We start from the raw sequence: 20,040 nt of genomic DNA, 5'->3' as shown, positions 1-20,040 counted from the left end.
GATTTGCTGGTGGAGCTGGTGTACACTGGTGAAATCAAGAGTAAAGTCAACCACATTTTTGGCCTCAGTAATTGAAAACATGGAGTTGTCATCCACTGAGATGGAAATATGAATGGCTCTTTTCACAGGGACAGAAGATGGGGAGAAATCTACAGTTAAATTTTAGATGTATTGAATTTAAAACATCTTCTTGGATGCCAAGGGCAGTTGAATATGTAAGTCTGACATTCCAGGAAGATTAGAAGAAGAAGGAAAATGGAAAGTCAGGAAATACATGTGGATTTAGAGAATTTTGTTGATAATGAACAAGAATTCCAGAAGGAAGAGTCAAATTCTTTGAGGAGTTGCAGAGAGAGGAGAAGGAGTTATAATACGAAACTTGGAATGTAAGGAATGAAGGAAGAGATTAGTGACTGACATAAATCATGATAAAATGCATAATGAGATTATGGGATTCAAGGAAGTCAGTAGAGACCAGGTTGTTAGGTTAGGTGGTAAGGAGAAATTCCTGCTCACCTCAGGTGAAGGATAGAAGACATGTGCAAGTTGGTCCATTTCCTGCCTAGCAAGTTCCCTTTATTTCTGGTGAATGGTAGAGTCTCAAAGGAGGTATACTCTCAGACCTAGTGTGCTGCTTCACTCCTGAACCCATGGAGAAGGGACCATCACTTTAAGGCTGTTCTCTGATATTCTCTGTCATGATTCCTATATGACCTTCTGCCAAAGCCAGGGTTTTTTTAATGTAAATTTATGAGCCCCAGTTTTAACCTTGATGATGGAGAAATTTGAGATGAGTTCCAGTGCATGAACCTCCTTCCTACCTGGATCAAGGATGGAAGAGATCTAAGGTATGAATTGGCTGTAAAATACCAGCAAGAGGAATGTGAGAATACCTAAGTAAAACCACTGTTTGCAAATGGCCAAAATAAGAGAAAGAGAGAGGGAGAGTTTGCTTATGAAAAGGCAGTTAAAATGTCTAGAACAAAAACTATGTTAATAATATGTTTTGGAAGGAAAATGAAAGATGTCAACCAAAAAATGCTTCCTGGAATGGAAAAGAAAACCATGACATAAGGTTCAAATTAAAGAAGAAGAATAAAGTTCCTGATAAATTATTATAAGAATGAATGATTAATATTGCCAGTAATTAATATTAGTCTAACATGTAGAAGAATTGGAGTCCTCAATTATTTATTATGCTGGATATAGAGAAAAATGATACAAAGTAAGACTTCAATGACTTTAAAAATTTTGGGGGGAAAATACAGAATAGGTTTAAAATATGTCCAATATTATTATCATCATATTTAAAATGTACTCAAATAGTGACATTGAAATTAAAGCAATCACATCAATTATAACAAACATTTTTCAGTACTGTGAGGCTAGATTCATTTTTCAACATATAGGAACTGTAACAAGTAGCTGAGACTGAAAGATATTTTGTTTGAGTGTTACATTTTAGTAAATTTTGTGATCAAAAGAACACAGATATATTGTGTCAAGTTTCTGTGAAAAAATACATCAATTATAAAGACAAAAGTCACAGCCACAGAGAGGTAAGGTCTGGGAATCAGTGATATTAAATTTATAGGAATTAATTCAATAATCCATAGAAGTCCATCCCAGAATAAAGAGGATTTAAGAGTAGTTAAATATAGTTATGGGAAATTGGAATGTACAAAGAAAATATTTTAAATATATAAATACAGAAGAAAATGGAAAGTTCAAGAGCATAAAAACTAAGGGACAGGGAAGAGGAAGGGAAGGAACAAGAGAGAGAGGAGGAAGAAGGAGGAGGATGAGTAAGAGGACAAGGAGAAGGATAAGAAGAGCAGTAGAGGGGGAAGACAATGGGGAAGAGAAAAATGAGACATGAAGGAGGAAAGATGAGGGAGAAGAATAAGAATTATGGATCTAATGCTGGTACAATGTAGCGGTGAAAGGGGGGAGTTGGAACCAACATAAATAATTGATTGTTCTAAGCCAATTCAAGAATTGTCATTTCTAACTCTTACTATACAGAAGGTTTGAAGTGAAAAGACATTGAAGGGATTGAGAAATTATAATAGATGGATGAAAGATGCTGTTTAATACTAAGTTCATTAAAGGGAAGAAAGATTCATCAAGAAAATTCGTGGACACAGGGTTTAATGAAATTATTACATTTATAAAATGACTCTACAATGCACCTCCAAGTATAAATATTCATATTTTCTCTCTTCTCTGTATGGGGGACTTTTCATATGAACAATGATACTAACCTAAATAGAGGCATCCTTTGAGGCACAGCATATTTGTACCCTCCTCTCTACCCCAGGAGCCATTCCTTGGTATGAGGCTTATCTTGAGAACAGAATTCTAAAATTAGAAGTAGGGTCAAATGGACTCCTGGATGCCCAATTCTCTGACTCTGCTTCCATCATAGATGACAAGCTATTACAAGTCATGACACAGATGAAAAATAAGGTCAGAGAACACCAGAGAAGAGTTGGTTGAATGTTTAGACATAAAGACCCATGAATGGCACAGTGAAAAGAATTTCATCAGCTTATTAGCCCAAGAAAAATCTCAATGCAGAGAGGTCATTCCTACTGGAACAGCTAGTGAGGCAAGAACCATGCATTCATTTCCTTTCAGAAGTCACTTGGACAAGACTCCATTCTTGGGATATGGTGTGGTTTCCCCCTTTCTTGACACTGTATCTTGACAGATGTCTAACTTTCACTTTCCTCTCTCTCCCACCAAGACTTCCAAGTAATGCCTCTCTGCTGAGAAGTTCTGGAAACCCAGGAAACACAGCCATTTTTTCAAAGCACTCAGGGTTGCTGGGGATATCCCTCCATAGTACTCCATCCTGAACACTGCACAGGTTAGCAGTCAAGGAGAGGCTAGGATAAGCCTTGGTAGGATTCAGCTTTATACTAACAGTGGAAAGAATTTTGTGGGACACAGGAAAAAAATGTAAAATTTAGGATGCTATGACAATGAGGATATTGGTCTCATACTCACTCTTTCATCTCTCTCTCTAATTGCTCCTAAAAAACCAAAATAATGATTTTATCTTGTAGGTCCCTAATCATATTCTTTATTATCTTCTACTTTATCCCCCTACTATCTCTGTATTTCTCATCATCCTGGTGCAACAAATGAAAGGCATAACCACTTACATTCCTCTCACTTACACCCAAAGCAATTGTGTGCACTCTGGGGGGGGGGTTATACAGTTAAAATAATAGAGTACTTTTCCCCAAGATTTATGGGAAGATTGAAGAGTCAAGAGCAAAGTAAGGCAGATGTGGTAGATTGGGTTATGTATCACAGGAAAAAAACTTGTTCTTTATCTTAGTCCTATTACTGGATAGAGAAGACCACAGGGGAAAAAAGCCATGTTGAGGAACAGGTAGTCAGAAACCAATGAAACCCAGAGGAGAATGGAGAGGACATAACCATGTGCATTGTCATATGACAAGAAAGTAAAGGAACACAAGCATTTTGGGCAGTCAGACCCTGAAAACCATCATCTTTTGAGAGAAAACAATGCCTTGCTGACACTCAATTTTGGACCACTCCTGGCCTCAAAACCATGAGCCAATAAATTCTCATTTAAGACAGAATAAAACATATTGGAAAATCTCATTAATATGAAATCCACTACATTTAAAGTTATACTACTCTGATTGACAGAATTCTATGATGGCCTCCACAACCTCCATACCCTGGTGCCATTCCAATGATTTTGTTGCATTATATGGCAGAAAGATTACCTGGGTGGGTCTAATCTAATCACAGAAACCCAATTAATTTTTTTTTTGCTGTTGAATAGGACACTTTTATTACATACTTTAAAACTCCCATCATTTATATGGAACCCCTTAACTAATATTTATTAATCAAATATAACTAGTTTGGCATTCACAAGTTTCACAATTATTAAATGATTTACACAATGTTGTTCACTGTTTGTAAATATAATGTATTTAAAATGAAACAAAGTTTTGACAGGTTTTAAAGTACAGAATCAAGAATTCATCAAAATCCCAAAGTGAACAAATAAGTCTAAATGCTTGTTAGAATACAAATGGAGTAGAAGTCACCACAGAAACTTGAACCACATGATGAATAAGGTTCCCAAGATCTTAGCAAATCCCCTTACTCAAAAATGTTCCTAGCATATAATTCTCCCATAAAATGAGGTTAAATGTAAATGCTGGCTTCAAGCTCAAATGGATCTGGCCTTAAATGAAGCCTCTCTAACTTTAATTCTCAACTCAGTTCTCTTTGCACATTGGTCTTATTCCCTCCATACTATAACCAGTCTTACTTTGAGTGTTCTCCAAATCACAACCTGCCAATACCCTGACTTAAGAGGCAGATCCACCAACCCCAGGGGCCTGCTAGGCTCATGGAATGGAATGATGGTGATTGCTCCCTTGAAGGACCCCATGCCCTCACTGTGTCCAGGGATGGTATATTTGGACTGTCATGGGTTGGATGTGTACTCTCACTTGTTCATTGTGGAGGGACTGAGTCTATTATCCAAAGAAATGGGACTGAGAAAAATATCCTATGCAACCTCAAACAGTGGCTTATGCATCATAATGCAAAGTTTGAAATTCTTGAACTCTCATTTACATAAATATCATTTCAGTAACCATTCTATTACCTTTGTTAGACTATTAATTTCTCACTGGAGCAATACTGGCAAGACATGGACAACTCATTGTTTATAAGTCTATATTGAGCTTATGATGGGCTTATTTGTATTATAGACCCAAATATCTAGAGAAAATAACTTTCTATTCTTTATCTGAGGTGAATTCTTTTCTTCTGGCTGTAAGTCATTACTAACCACTTTATCACTTCACTTCCAATGGAATCAACTTTTTTTTCTTGGGCATCTTTGTTTTCACAGGAAATACGTGCATATACTATATGCTTACATACATAAAGAGGGATATACAAGTAAACATACACATAATTCATTAAAAAATAAAATCCAAATTTAAATCCAGATGCTGATTTGCATTTCCCTAATTCCCCTAGCCAGGGAAGTTGAACATCTTTTCATGTGCTGTTTGGCCATTTGTATATCCTCTTCTGAGAAGTGTCTCTTCATGTCTTTTGACCATTTCATAATTGGGTTTTCTGTCTTTTTTGTTCTTGAGTTGAACAATCTCTTTTTATATTCTGGATACTAGACCTTTATCTGATATACCATTTCCAAATATTCTTTTCCATTGTGTAGGCTGTCTTTTTACTTTCTTGATGAAGATGTTTGATGCACAAAAGTTTAATTTTGAGGAGTTCCCATTTATTTATTTCTTTCTTCGATGCTTGTGCTTTAGGTGTAAGGTCTAGGAAACTGACTCCTATTATAATATTGATAAGATATTTCCCTGCATTTTCTTTTAAAAGTGTTATGGTCTTAGATCTAATGTTTAGGTCTTTGATCCAATTTGAGTTAATTTTTGTATAGGGTGCAAGTTATGGATCCTCTTTTATTCTTTTGCATGTATATATCCAGTTCTCTAGGCACCATTTATTGAAGTTTTGCAAATCAAGAGCATAAATTGGTATGTTGCTTTGTGTACCTTCAGAGCCTATGTGTCCCCTTCTTTCCTTTAGGGTCCAGACCCCTTTAAGTATTATGTGCTATCTGATCTAAAAAACCTCTGTTTCTTTTTTCTTTTTTCATGGACACCAGGGCAAAAATCAGCAACCGCCACTTTGACTAGATTCAGCTGAGCTGGGGGCCTACTTTTAGTAGTCAGAATTTCTGAATCAGTTCCACAATTGAAGCTTAGTTGCACTCAGCCCCTGCTGCTGGCAAAGTCCCTTTCCTTTGCCCTCTGGGAAGCAGACTGTTGGGGAGGTGCCCCAGCTGCCCCAACTTGGGGAACTCACAGTTCTCAGGGGCTCGCAGTCAGTCCAGATGGTCTGAACTGGGGTTTGCTGGGTGTCTGGTCACTGATGTGGTCACAGCAGTTGTTCTGTACTGTTACTGGCTATTTAGTAGCTGTTCTGGAGGATGAACTAAATCCCATACCTCGCTAAGCCACCATCTTGGCACTCTCTCCAGGATTTGTATTTTGTTAAATGCTTTTTCAGCATCAATCAAGATGGTCACATGATTTTTCCCTTTTAAGTTGTTAATGTGCATTATTACATTAGTTGATTTTCTTGTGTTGAACCATACTTGTATTCCTGGCATAAACCCCACCTGTTTGTGTGTAATTCTTTTATTTGATTGGAAATCCTTGCATCTATGGTCATCAGGGATATTTTCCTGTAGTTTTCCTTCATGCAGCATCTTTATCTGGTTTTGGTATAAAAGAGAAGTTAGTTTCATAAAATGCATAAAGTAGTCTTCCATTTTCCTCAGTATTCTGGAAGAGTTTGAGCAGGTTTGGTGCTCTTTTTGGAATGTTTGATGAAATTCCCCTGTGAAGCCATCTTGCCCTGGGTTTTTCTTTGTAGGAAGATTTTTGAAGACTGAATCTCTTTACTTGTGGTTGGTTTCTTGAGGTTTCTATTTCTTCTTGAGTCAGTGTAGCTTGTTTGAGTGTTCACAGGAATTTATCCATTTCATCTAAGTTGTCTAGTTTGTTGGAATTTAGTTGTTCATAGATACTCCAATGATTGATTTCATTTTTACAGGGCCTGTGGTGATGACCCCCCCATTGCTTCTGATTCTGTTTATTTGCATCCTCTCTCTTTTTTCCTTTGTCAGCCTTGCTAGTGGCCCTTCAATTTTTATTCATTTTCTCAAAGAACTGATTTTGGTTTAATTGATTCTATTGTTCTTTTTTCCTCCTATTCATTTAACTCTTCTTTAATCTTTGTTATTCCTCTTTTCCTGTTTCCTCTGGTGTTACTTTGCTCTTCTTTCTCAAGTTTCTCAAGGTGAGCAGTTAAGCCTCGATTTTTGCTCTTTCTTCTTTTTTAATATAGGCATTTAGGACAGTACATTTCCCTCTCAGCACAGCCTTTGCCACATCATATAATTTCTGAAATGTTGTATTCCTGTTTTCATTCATGTCCAGATAGCTATTGATTTCTCTAGAAATTTGTTCTAAGTACCAGTTTAAGGGTGTTTTATTTAATCTCCATATATTAGTCAAATTTCTTGTTCTTTGTTGGTTATTGATTTCCAGCTTCCCCTCACTGTGTTCAGAGAAATTACTTTGAATAATTTCAATGTTTATAAATTTATAAAGCCTGTTCTTTTGCCCCAACATATTATCTATCCTGGAGAATGTTCCATGGGCAGTAGAGAAGAATGTATATCCTGCTGTACTGGGATATAATGACATATACATGTCCTTTAGGTCTAATCCATTTATCAAATTAAGTTCTCTATTTCCTTGTTGATTCTTTGTCTATTTGTTCTGTCAATAGATGAGAGTGGCTATCAAAGTCTCCTACTATTATTATTGAAATATTTATTACTCTCTTCAGTTTTGCCAATGTCTGTCTCACGTACTTAGCTAAACTTTTTTTTCTGGGTGCATAGCCCAAGAGTCAAACCCAGGTCTCCTGCATGGAAAGTGAGCATTCAATCTCTGAGCCATCCATGCACCTTGTCTAATATACTTTGGAGCTACTTTATTGTAAGCATATACATTTTTGATTGTGATTTCTTTTTGGTTAAATGTCCTTTTTACATATATATATATATATATATATATATATATATATATAGTGTCCTTCTCTGTCCCTTATCATGTCTTTAGATTTGATAAGATGTTGTCTGATGTTAATATAACTACTCCTGTTTTCTTTTGGTTACAGCTTGCATGGAACATCTTTTTCAATACTATCACTTTCAACCTACTTGTATCTTTGTGTCTGAGATAAGTCTCTTGAAAGCAGCATATAGCTGGATTATATTTCTTAATTAATTCTCTCAATCTGTATCTTTTAATTGGTAAGTTTAATCTGTTAATATTCAAAATTATTACTGTAAAAGTATTTCTTGAATACACCATCATATTCTTTGGATTTTATTTGTCAGATCTATATGTTCTTTTCCTTCTTTCTCATTTTAATCCTTTAGGTTTTCCTTAAGTTTGTACCCACCTCCAGACCTCCCTCTCTTGTTTATTTTTTTCATCCAGCAGAACCCCCTTTATTATTTCTTGTAGACAGTTCTCTTGTTGACATATCTCTCAGCTTTGTTTGTCTGTGAAATTTTTAATCCCTCCATCACTTTTTTTTGGCATGGGCAGGCTCTGGGAATCAAACCTGGGTCTCTGGCACAGCAGGTGAGAATTCTGCCACTGAGCCACCAGTGCACTGCCCCCTCCCTCCCTTTTTATTTATTTATTTATTTATTTATTTTGGCTCTTAAAAAGGGAAATTTAATAAGTTTCAAATTTACAGTTCTAAGGCTGAGAAAATGTCCCAATTAAAACAAGTCTATAGATATGTCCAGTCAAAGGCATCCAGGGAAAGCTACCTTGGTTCAAGAAGACCGATGAAGTTCAGGGTTTCTCTCTCAAGTGAGAAGGCACATGGTGAACACAGTCACGATTTCTCTCTTGGCTGGAAGGGCACATGGTGAGCATGGCGTCATCTGCTAGCTTTCTCTCCTGGCTTCCTGTTTCATGAAGCTCCCCGGGAGGCATTTTCCTTCTTCATTTCCAAAGCGCTGACTGATGAACTCTCTGCTTCACGGTGCTGCAGCATTCTCTGCTCTCTCTGAATTGCTCCCATTCTCCAAAATGTTCTCTCTTTTCATTCTTTTATAGGACTCCAGAAACTAATGAAGACCCATCCAAATGGGTGAAGACATGTCATCACCTAATGCAGCTTAACAACCACTCTTGATTAAATCACACCTCCAGGGAGATGTTCTGATTACAGTTTCAAACATACAGTATTGAATTGGGATTATCCCGCCTTTTTGAAATGGGATTTAGATTAAAAGATGGCTTTTCTAGGGGACATACATCCTTTCAAACACGCACAGAGAGGAAGTTTGGCACTAGTGTTCTGGAACCAAAAGTATTTCTGGATGAACTAACTTTCCTTCTCCCTCACCTGTCCTTAGAGAAGCCCCAGGCAAGTTGTGGTATTGTTTTCTTTAGCATCAGCCATCCCAGGAGGGGTCATCTCTGGCCTCAACAAAGCAGCATCTAATGCAGTGCCAGCACTCACCCCACTCTCATTCTTCCATGCACCAAGCAAAGAAAATCAGCCCAGTGTGAACATTCTCTCTCTAATTCGTAAAGACTGTGAAGGTAACCTCCTCTGGTTTGGAGGTAAAGCCCAGCTTGATCTCAATCAGCCAGACTTTGTGCCTAGTCACATCTTCAGGTAATATGTGAGAATCAGGAATTAAGTGGTGGGGGACAAAGAACCAGAGAGCAGTATATGTGAGCCTACCTCATCAAAGCAACTTTTCATTCAGGTCCATAAGGCAAGCTCATCTCCAAACTGGGAAACTGAGGCCCATATTTAGGAGAGAAATTACAGCTGACAGAGGGATGCTCAATCTCTCCAAGGGGATAGAATGCCTGCCACCAAATACTTGGGGCCTCAGGCCACTGTCACCAAAAGAATGACTTACAGAGGAGACAGTGAGCTCAGGCACTTTTGGTGTGGGGAATGAAAAATCAGAAACAATCCATTCATTACACAATATTTATGTAGCAGACTCTATGAGCCAGATATGATTCAAAAGTGGAAATGCCCACAGCAGTCAGAATACACAGTTAGGAGGAGTGCAGGATTCAGAGAATCAACTGATGCTGAGATGCATCACCCACCAGGCTGTGGAATGCCCACATCTCTGATGACAATTGAAGAGCCAGAGGGGTTCGCCAATAACAGAAGTGCCATGGGGTAGCCAGCCCCAGTTCTGGCCCCACTTCTGCCACTTCCTTGTCATGGAACCTAGAGCAGGTTAGTTCCTCTCTCTCTGGGTCATGGTTTCCTTCTCTGTAAAATGAGATGGTTGGAGACCAAGGGCCTCTCATCTCAAAATCTATGAAAGCAGAGCCTGAAAAGCTCAACACTAAGCTGGGTTTATGTCCTAGAGTATAGATTGTAAGCAGTGACCTCTCATGTTTTGATGAAGATGAAGATGATGATGATGATGATGATAAAGCAGTATCAATGATGGCAGAAGCTACCATTTACTGAATGCTTATTAGGTACCAAGTACTATTCCTAAATGATAAATTTTTATGGAACTTCTCAAATATCCTGCCAGAATTCTGAATTCTGAAAAGCCCAAGGATGCTTGAACAACAAGAAAATCAAGAAGCAGACTATTCAAACTGATGCTCCACTCTATTACTGCCTCTTTTTTCCAGATTTGAAACAGATTCAGTCCAATAATAAATCTAAGATCCGCGGGTTTCAGGGCTTTCCCCATCCCTCCACATGGATCCCTGGTGCCCATGGATAGTACAGCAGGTATGCAGAAGTGGAATTTTTCCTCAAATTCCTTCACAGTCATGACACTGTGAATTTTTATTTCTTTGGCAAGATTTTTGTATTCCAATTCATAGTTTGTATTCCTGTGACTATACACACTGGAGAAGGTAAAAATCAACACGCCAACATAAATCTGTGCTCTCCTTGCTCTGAAATGATTATCCTAAATGAAATCTGTCAATAATCAGCATTTTCCATTAGATACTATCAAAATGTTTTGATCCAGTGAGTGAGAAACACTGAATGTTGTTATCATGATGAGAAAAAAGAGATTATCAACACAATGCCAATGGAATAGTAAACAATCTGATGCATTTAACATTTGGGTTTAGAAAGTGCTTTCCCATATATCCCTTCATTTTTTATTCTGATCTTTCCAGCAACTCTGTGAAATAAGCAAAGCAAGTATTATCCAGTGTGTTAACAGGCAGGAAGCTGAGGCTCAGAGTTATTTGCTGAAAGTCACCCAAAAAATAATTATTTATTTATTTATGAAACATAACCACACACAAACATAAATATTCTTACCATATGATCATTCAATTCTTGTTATATAATCAATAATTCACATTATCATCACATAGTTGTATATTCACCATCATGATCATCTCTTAGAACATTTCCATCAATTTGGAAAAAGAAATAGAAAGAAAACACACAAAAAATTCATACATACCATAACCCTTACCCCTCCCTTTCATTGATCACTAGCATTTCAATCTACTAAATTTATTTTAACATTTGTTCCCCCTATTATTTATTCATTTTTAATCCGTATGTCTTACTCATCTGTTGGTAAGGTAGATAAAAGGAGCATCAGACACAAGGTTTTCACAACCACACGGTCAAATTGCAAAAGCTATATCATTATACAAATATCTTCAAGAAACATGGCTATTAGAACACAGCTCTACATTTTCAGACAGTTCCCTCCAGCCTATCCATGACACCTTAACTAAACAGGTAATATCTATTTAATGCATAAGAATAACCTCCTGGATAACCTCTCAATTCTGTTTGTAATCTCTCAGCCATTGACACTTTATTTTGTCTCATTTCACTCTTCCACCTTTTGGTGGAGATTTTCTCAGTCCCTGGATGCTGAATCCCAGCTCATTCTAGGACTTCTGTTGCATGTTGCCAGGAAAGTCCAAACTCCTGGGAGTCATGTCCTACATAGAGAGGGGGAGGGCAGTGAGCTTGCTTGTCATATTAGGCTGAGAGAAATGCCACATCTGAGCAACAGAGAACCTCTGTTGAGCAACAGAAGAGGTTCTTTTGGAGGTTACACTTAGGTCTAATTTTAAGTAGACTTAGCCTATCCTTTGCAGGGTTAAGTTTCTTATGAACAAACTACATGATTGGGGACTCAGCCTATTGCTTTAGTTGTCCCCACTGTTTGTGAGAATATCAAGACTTCTCCACTTGTCTCCCCCACTTTTTTTTTTATAGCTCAGATGCAGCTTCATTCAGTGTTTTAACATGATTACTTTACAATTAGGTATTATTGTGCTGTCCATTTTTGAGTTTTTGTATCTAGTCCTGTTGCACAGTCTGTATCCCTTCAGCTCCAATTACCCATTATCTTATCCTGTTTCTAACTCCTGCTGGACTCTGCTACCAATGACATATTCCAAGTTTATTCTCGAGTGTCGATTCACATCATTGGGACCATACAGTATTTGTCTTTTAGTTTTTGGCTAGACTCACTCAGCATAATGTTCTCTAGGTCCATCCATGTTATTACATGCTTCATAAGTTTATCCTGTCTTAAAGCTGCATAATATTCCATCGTATGTATATACCACAGTTTGTTTAGCCACTCGTCTGTTGATGGACATTTTGGCTGTTTCCATCTCTTTGCAATTGTAAATAACGCTGCTATAAACATTGGTGTGCAAATGTCCGTTTGAGTTTTTGCCCTTAATTCCTTTAAGTAGATTCCCAGCAATGGTATTGCTGGGTCATATGGCAATTCTATATTCAGCTTTTTGAGGAACCGCCAAACTGCCTTCCACAGTGGTTGCACCATTTGACATTCCCACCAACAGTGGATAAGTGTGCCTCTTTCACCACATCCTCTCCAGCACTTGTCATTTTCTGTTTTGTTGATAATGGCCATTCTGGTGGGTGTGAGATGATATCTCATTGTGGTTTTGATTTGCATTTCTCTAATGGCCAGGGACATTGAGCATCTCTTCATGTGCCTCTTGGCCATTTGTATTTCCTCTTCTGAGAGGTGTCTGTTCAAGTCTTTTTCCCATTTTGTAATTGGGTTGGCTGTCTTTTTGTTGTTGAGTTGATCAATCTCTTTATAAATTCTGGATACTAGACCTTTATCTGATATGTCATTTCAAAACATTGTCTCCCATTGTGTAGGCTGTCTTTCTACTTTCTTGATGAAGTTCTTTGATGCACAAAAGTGTTTAATTTTGAGGAGCTCCCATTTATTTATTTCCTTCTTCAGTGTTCTTGCTTTAGGTTTAAGGTCCATAAAACCGCCTCCAGTTGTAAGATTCATAAGATATCTTCCTATATTTTCCTCTAACTGTTTTATGGTCTTAGACCTAATGTTTAGATCTTTGATCCATTTTGAGTTAACTTTTGTATAGGGTGTGAGATATGGGTCTTCTTTCATTAATTTGCTTATGGATATCCAGTTCTCTAGGCACCATTTATTGAAGAGACTGTTCTGTCCCAGGTGAGTTGGCTTGACTGCCTTATCAAAGATCAAATGTCCATAGATGAGAGGGTCTATATCTGAGCACTCTATTTGATTCCATTGGTTGATATATCTATCTTTATACCAATACCATGCTGTTTTGACCACTGTGGCTTCATAATATGCCTTAAAGTCAGGCAGTGCAAGACCTCCGGCTTTGTTTTTTTTCCTCAAGATGTTTGTAGCAATTCGGGGCAACCTGCCCTTCCAGATAAATTTGCTTATTGGTTTTTCTATTTCTGAAAAATAAGTTGTTGGGATTTTGATTGGTATTGCATTGAATCTGTAAATGAATTTAGGTAGGATTGACATCTTAACTATATTTAGTCTTCCAATCCATGAACACGGTATGTGTTCCATCTATTTAGGTCTTCTGTGATTTCTTTTAACAGTTTTTTGTAGTTTTCTTTATATAGGTTTTTTGTATCTTTAGTTAAATTTATTCCTAGGTATTTCATTCTTTTAGTTGCAATTGTAAATGGGATTCGTTTCTTGATTTCCCCCTCAGCTTGTTCATTACTAGTGTATAGAAATGCTACAGATTTTTGAATGTTGATCTTGTAACCTGCTACTTTGCTGTACTCATTTATTAGCTCTAGTAGTTTTGTTGTGGATTTTTCTGGGTTTTCGACGTATAGTATCATATCGTCTGCAAACAGTGATCGTTTTATTTCTTTCTTTCCAATTTTGATGCCTTGTGCTTCTTTTTGTTGTCTAATTGCTCTGGCTAAACCTCCAACACAATATTGAATAATAGTGGTGATAGTGGACATCCTTGTCTTGTTCCTGATCTTAGGGGGAAAGTTTTCAATTTTTCCCCATTGAGGATGATATTAGCTGTGGGTTTTTCATATATTCCCTCTATCATTTTAAGGACGTTCCCTTGTATTCCTATCCTTTGAAGTGTTTTCAACAGGAAAGGATGTTGAATCTTGTCAAATGCCTTCTCTGCATCAATTGAGATGATCATGTGATTTTTCTGCTTTGATTTGTTGATATGGTGTATTACATTATTTGAGTTTCTTATGTTGAACCATCCTTGCATACCTGGGATGAATCCTACATGGTCATGATGTATAATTCTTTTAATGTGTTGCTGGATTTGATTTGCTAGAATTTTGTTGAAGATTTTTGCATCTATATTCATTAGAGAGATTGGCCTGTAGTTTTCTTTTTTTGTAATATCTTTGCCTGGTTTTGGTATGAGGGTGATGTTGGCTTCATAGAATGAATTAGGTAGTTTTCCCTCCACTTTGACTTTTTTGAAGAGTTTGAGGAGAGTTGGTACTAATTCTTTCTGGAATGTTTGATAGAATTCACATGTGAAGCCGTCTGGTCCTGGACTTTTCTTTTTAGGAAGCTTTTGAATGACTAATTCAATCTTTACTTGTGATTGGTTTGTTGAGGTCATCTATGTCTTCTTGAGTCAAAGTTAGTTGTTCATGTCTTTCCAGGAACCTGTCCATTTCATCTAAACTGTTATATTTATTAGCGTAAAGTTGTTCATAGTATCCTGTTATTACCTCCTTTATTTCTGTCAGGTCAGTAGTTATGTCTCCTCTTCCATTTCTGATCTTATTTATTTGCATCCTCTCTCTTCTTCTTTTTGTCAATCTTGCTAAGGGCCCATCAATCTTATTGATTTTCTCATAGAACCAACTTCTGGTCTTATTGATTTTCTCTATTGTTTTTATGTTTTCAATTTCATTTATTTCTGCTCTAATCTTTATTATTTCTTTCCTTTTGCTTGCTTTGGGATTAGCTTGCTGTTCTTTCTCCAGTTCTTCCAAGTGGACAGTTAATTCCTGCATTTTTGCCTTTTCTTCTTTTATGATATAGGCATTTAGGGCAATAAATTTCCCTCTTAGCACTGCCTTTGCTGTGTCCCATAAGTTTTGATATGTTGTGTTTTCATTTTCATTTGCCTCGAGGTATTTGCTAATTTCTCTTGCAATTTCTTCTTTGACCCACTCATTGTTTAAGAGTGTGTTGTTGAGCCTCCACGTATTTGTGAATTTTCTGGCACTTGGCCTATTATTGATTTCCAACTTCATTCCTTTATGATCCGAGAAAGTGTTGTGTATGATTTCAATCTTTTAAAATTTGTTAAGACTTGCTTTGTGACCCACCATATGGTCTATCTTTGAGAATGATCCATGAGCACTTGAGAAAAAGGTGTATCCTGCTGTTGTGGGGTGTAATGTCCTATAAATGTCTGTTAAGTCTAGCTCATTTATAGTAATATTCAGATTCTGTATTTCTTTTGATCCTCTGTCTAGATGTTCTGTCCATTGATGAGAGTGTTGAATTGAAGTCTCCAACTATTACGGTATATGAGTCTATTTCCCTTTTCAGTGTTTGCAGTGTATTCCTCACGTATTTTGGGGCATTCTGGTTCGGTGCGTAAATATTCATGATTGTTATGTCTTCTTGTTTAATTGTTCCTTTTATTAGTATATAGTGTCCTTCTTTGTCTCTTTTAACTGTTTTACATTTGAAGTCTAATTTGTTGGATATTAGTATAGCCACTCCTGCTATTTTCTGGTTGTTATTTGCATGAAATATCTTTTCCCAACCTTTCACTTTCAACCTATGTTTATCTTTGGGTCTAAGATGTGTTTCCTGTAGACAGGATATAGAAGGATCCTGTTTTTTAATCCATTCTGCCAATCTATGTCTTTTGATTGGGGAATTCAGTCCATTAACATTTAGTGTTATTACTGTTTGGATAATATTTTCCTCTAACATTTTGCCTTTTGTATTATATATATCATATCTGATTTTCCTTCTTTCTACACTCTTTTCCATATCTCTCTCTTCTGTCTTTTTGTATCTGACTCTAGTGCTCCCTTTAGTATTTCTTGCAGAGCTGGTCTCTTGGTCACAAATTCTTTCAGTGACTTTTTGTCTGAGAATGTTTTAATTTCTCCCTCATTTTTGAAGGACAATTTTGCTGGATATAGGAGTCTTTGTTGGCAGTTTTTCTCTTTTAGTGATTTAAATATATCATCCCACTGTCTTCTAGCTTCCATGGTTTCTGCTGAGAAATCTACACATAGTCTTATTGGGTTTCCCTTGTATGTGATGGATTGTTTTTCTCTTGCTGCTTTCAAGATCCTCTCTTTCTCTTTGACCTCTGACATTCTAACTAGTAAGTGTCTTGGAGAACGCCTGTTTGGGTCTAATCTCTTTGGGGTGCGCTGCACTTCTTGGATCTGTAATTTTAGGTCTTTCATAAGAGTTGGGAAATTTTCAGTGAAAATTTCTTCCATTAGTTTTTCTCCTCCTTTTCCCTTCTCTTCTCCTTCTGGGACACCCACAACACATATATTTGTGCGCTTCATATTGTCCTTGAGTTCCCTGATACCCTGTTCAAATTTTTCCACTCTTTTCCCAATAGTTTCTGTTTCTTTTTGGAATTCAGATGTTCCATCCTCCAAATCACTAATTCTATCTTCTGTCTCTTTGAATCTATCATTGTAGTTATCCACTGTTTTTTCCATCTTTTCTACTTTATCCTTCACTTCCATAAGTTCTGTGATTTGGTTTTTCAGTTTTTCTATTTCTTCTTTTTGTTCAACCCATGTCTTCTTCATGTCCTCCCTCAATTTATTGATTTTGTTTTTGAATGGGTTTTCCATTTCTGTTCGTATATTCAGCATTAGTTGTCTCAGCTCCTGTATCTCATTTGAACTATTGGTTTGTTCCTTTGACTGGGCATATTCTCAGTCTTCTGAGCATGGACCATTATCTTCTGCTGGTGTCTGGGCATTTAGTCAGATTTCCCTGGGTGTCGGACCCAACAAATTTGTAAGATTTTTCTGTGAAATCTCTGGGTTCTGTTTTTCTTATCATGCCCAGTAGGTGGCGTTCGTGGCACACGTTTATCTCACGTGTTTGGAAGGGATCCCTCTGGTCACCGTTCTCCACAGCCTGGGGATTTCAGATCCAATTCTCTCTGTTGGTCCGGGGGGCCACGCGTGGTGGGGGCGTCAGCCACCGCGGCTAGAGGGGACCCTTTGGCTCCTTTATAAATGCCCCTATTGGTGTTTGGTTGGACCCAGTCCCTGCCACTGTCAGAAATTCCCTCCTCTCCCTGGAGGGGTGTCGGTCGCCGACCGCTGCGGCCCGGGGAACTCGCCACCAGACCAGGAATCCGCCCGCAGGGGAGGGGCGTCGGTCGCCGGCCGCTGCCGCCTGGGGAACTCGCCACTGGGCCAGGAAGCCGCCCACGGGGGAGGGGCACCGGTTGCCAGCCACCGCGGCTTGGGTAGCTCTCTGATCCGAGACTCGTAGCCGGTCCAGGAAGCCGCCCGCAAAAGAAGGGCGCCGGCCACCGCGGCTTGGGAAACTTGCCTCTCCGAGACTCTCAGCCGGCCCGGGAAGGAGGGAGGGAGGTGCTCTGGCTGCCAGCTGCCACAGCTCAGGGAATCAGGCGCCACTCGGGGATCTCACTGCAGCAGAGTCTCGCAGTCAATCTAGCCAGCCCAGACTGGGGTACGCTGTGTGTTCATTCCCTGCCGTGGCCCCGGGAACTGTTCTGCACTGTTTCTGTTCACCTAGTAGTTGCTCTGGAGGAGGAACTAAGATGCGCACACCTTACTAAGCCGCCATGTTGGCCCCTCTCCCTCACTTTTGAAGGACAATTTGGCTAGGTACAGAATTCTTTGTTGGGTATCTTTGTCTTTCATGATCGTAAATATATCATACCACTGCCTTCTCACCTGAATGGTGCCAGTTGAGTTGTCTGAACTGTCTTATGTGGTTTTCCTTGTGTGTAGTAGATTGTTCTATGCTTGCTGCTTTCAGGATTTTCTGCTTCACTTCAACATTTGACAGACTGATTAGTATGCACCTTAGGGTAGGTGTCTTTGGATTTATTCTATTTGGAGTTCACTGGGCTTTTTAATTTGCATATTTATGTCTTTTATAAAGGTTGGGATGTTTTCACCCATTCTATCGCCCACTAATCTTTTTAGCTCTTCACTATTCTCTTCTCTTTCTGGGACATTGATGATTCTTATATTTTTGCAATCTGTTTTTTCCATCATTTCCTTGATATCCAATTCAAAATTTTCCAACATTTTTGTCATTTCTCCTTTATATCTTCAAAATCATTTGTCCTGCCCTCTAGTTCACTTATTCTCTCTTCTACCTCTTTAAATCTCCTGCAGTGCATTTCTGGTATATTTTTGACTAGGTCTACAGCATTTCTAATTTTTGTGGTATCTGCTATTTTTCTATTTATTCTTTCAAATTCTTCTTCATGCTCTTCTAGTGTCTTCTTGATCTCCTTTATGGCATTAGCCATTCTGATTTTATTTGGTAAAATTAGATGTACCTCTTTGATTAGCTGTTCCAAAGTCTGTGTCTCCTCCAGTGTTTTTATTTGCTCATAAAATTTGCTGTATCTATCTGCATCTTCATATGGTTAGTGATCTTGTTTTCTTCATGTCATGTAAATATCTTGATAGGGTTGCTTTGGATCTTGATTTCCTTCAGTAGTCTGAAGCTTTGTATTTGTGAGACAGATGTGGACCAGAATGTGGTGCATGTGGAGGGCCACAAGAGTATGGTGATGGGTTATGGTGCATGTATATGCACAGATCTGGGATTCTGTACTGGTGCTTCCTTTTCTTAATAAGAAAAGATGTAAAACATTCAGAATATTTTCTGTTGGTTGTAAGCATTTAAAAATGATATAAATTCCATTAATAAAGTTTATTTTTAATATCATAATCACAAATACTACCATGACCATTACTACTATCATAATTATTCTTACTACTTACTAGTGCTACTACTATTACAACTATTCTTATATGTCTGTAAACCACAATTAGTAATCTTTTATTGATAGCCAAACATGAGTTGGTTACACAACTTAATGTATGTACATAACCTACTTTAATACTTAAACCATCTACCAGGGGCACATTTTTTTTTTACATGGGCAGGCACTGGGAATCGAGCCTGGGTCCTCTAGCATGGCGGGTGAGCATTCTTGCCTGCTGAGTCACCGTGGCCCACCCAGGGGAACATTTTTAACCTTGCATTATACATGAAGTGTCTCAGAGTCAAAGAGTTTGTGATTTTCTCAATTTATTGAAGTATTAAACAGCAGGGATACAAAACATAGGTCTCCATGGAATTGTGTTAGGCCTATTTAACATACCTGTCTTTACATATCATTACTACTCCAGCACATTTCTCTACTACCTTTACAACTAACATACTTGAAATGGCTTTTGATGTCTGTCTCTTAACCCTCCTTCCCTTTTAAACTCAAATGCTTTTAATAGAATCATACCCCTAACCAAAACTGCTTATGTCCTTGTTACCATGCTCTCCACAATGATGAAGCCTTTATCAGGGTTCATATGAAACAGATTTTCTGTAACACTTAATTCATTTGCAAATCCTGTTTTCCAAGAAAACCTGCTCTAGTGTGGTAGCTGCTAGAATGTGATATACTGGAAATAGAACAGCTTTTAAAAGGGATAATTTATGTTGCTAGTTTACATTTCTAAGGCCAAGAAAATGTCCAAATTAAAGCAAGGCTATAAAAATATACAATCTAAGGCATCAGTGAAAGTTACCTTGTTTCAAGAAGTCTGATTATGTTCAGTGTTTCTCTCTCAACTAGAAAGGCACATGGCAAACATGGTAGATCTATGCTACCTTTCTCTTCAGACTTCTGTTTCATGAAGCTCCCTCAGAGGTATTTTGCTTTTTCATCTCTAAAGGTCTCTGACTGTGAGGGCTTTTGCGGATTTTTCAAAATGTTCCCTCTTAAGTGGCTTAGGTAAGCAATTTCATTTTGATTGGATGGGGACACACTTTCATAGAAATCATCTAATCTGAAGTTACCA

General features: G+C 37.9%; 1 pseudogene across 1 annotated transcript in view; it reads right to left on the bottom strand.

The window, feature by feature from the left end:
* Positions 1-2,227: 2,227 nt before the first annotated feature.
* Positions 2,228-20,040, bottom strand: part of LOC143646796 (E3 ubiquitin-protein ligase TRIM58-like) — a 40,481-nt pseudogene continuing 22,668 nt past the window's right edge. The window contains exon 4 of the transcript XR_013157620.1: positions 2,228-2,924. The product of XR_013157620.1 is annotated as an E3 ubiquitin-protein ligase TRIM58-like (transcript). The remainder of the gene's footprint in view (positions 2,925-20,040) is intronic.

The sequence above is a fragment of the Tamandua tetradactyla genome, chromosome 9, assembly GCF_023851605.1.
Source record: "Tamandua tetradactyla isolate mTamTet1 chromosome 9, mTamTet1.pri, whole genome shotgun sequence".
Classification (NCBI taxonomy): domain Eukaryota; kingdom Metazoa; phylum Chordata; class Mammalia; order Pilosa; family Myrmecophagidae; genus Tamandua; species Tamandua tetradactyla.
This window is presented reverse-complemented; position numbering and strand designations above follow the sequence as displayed.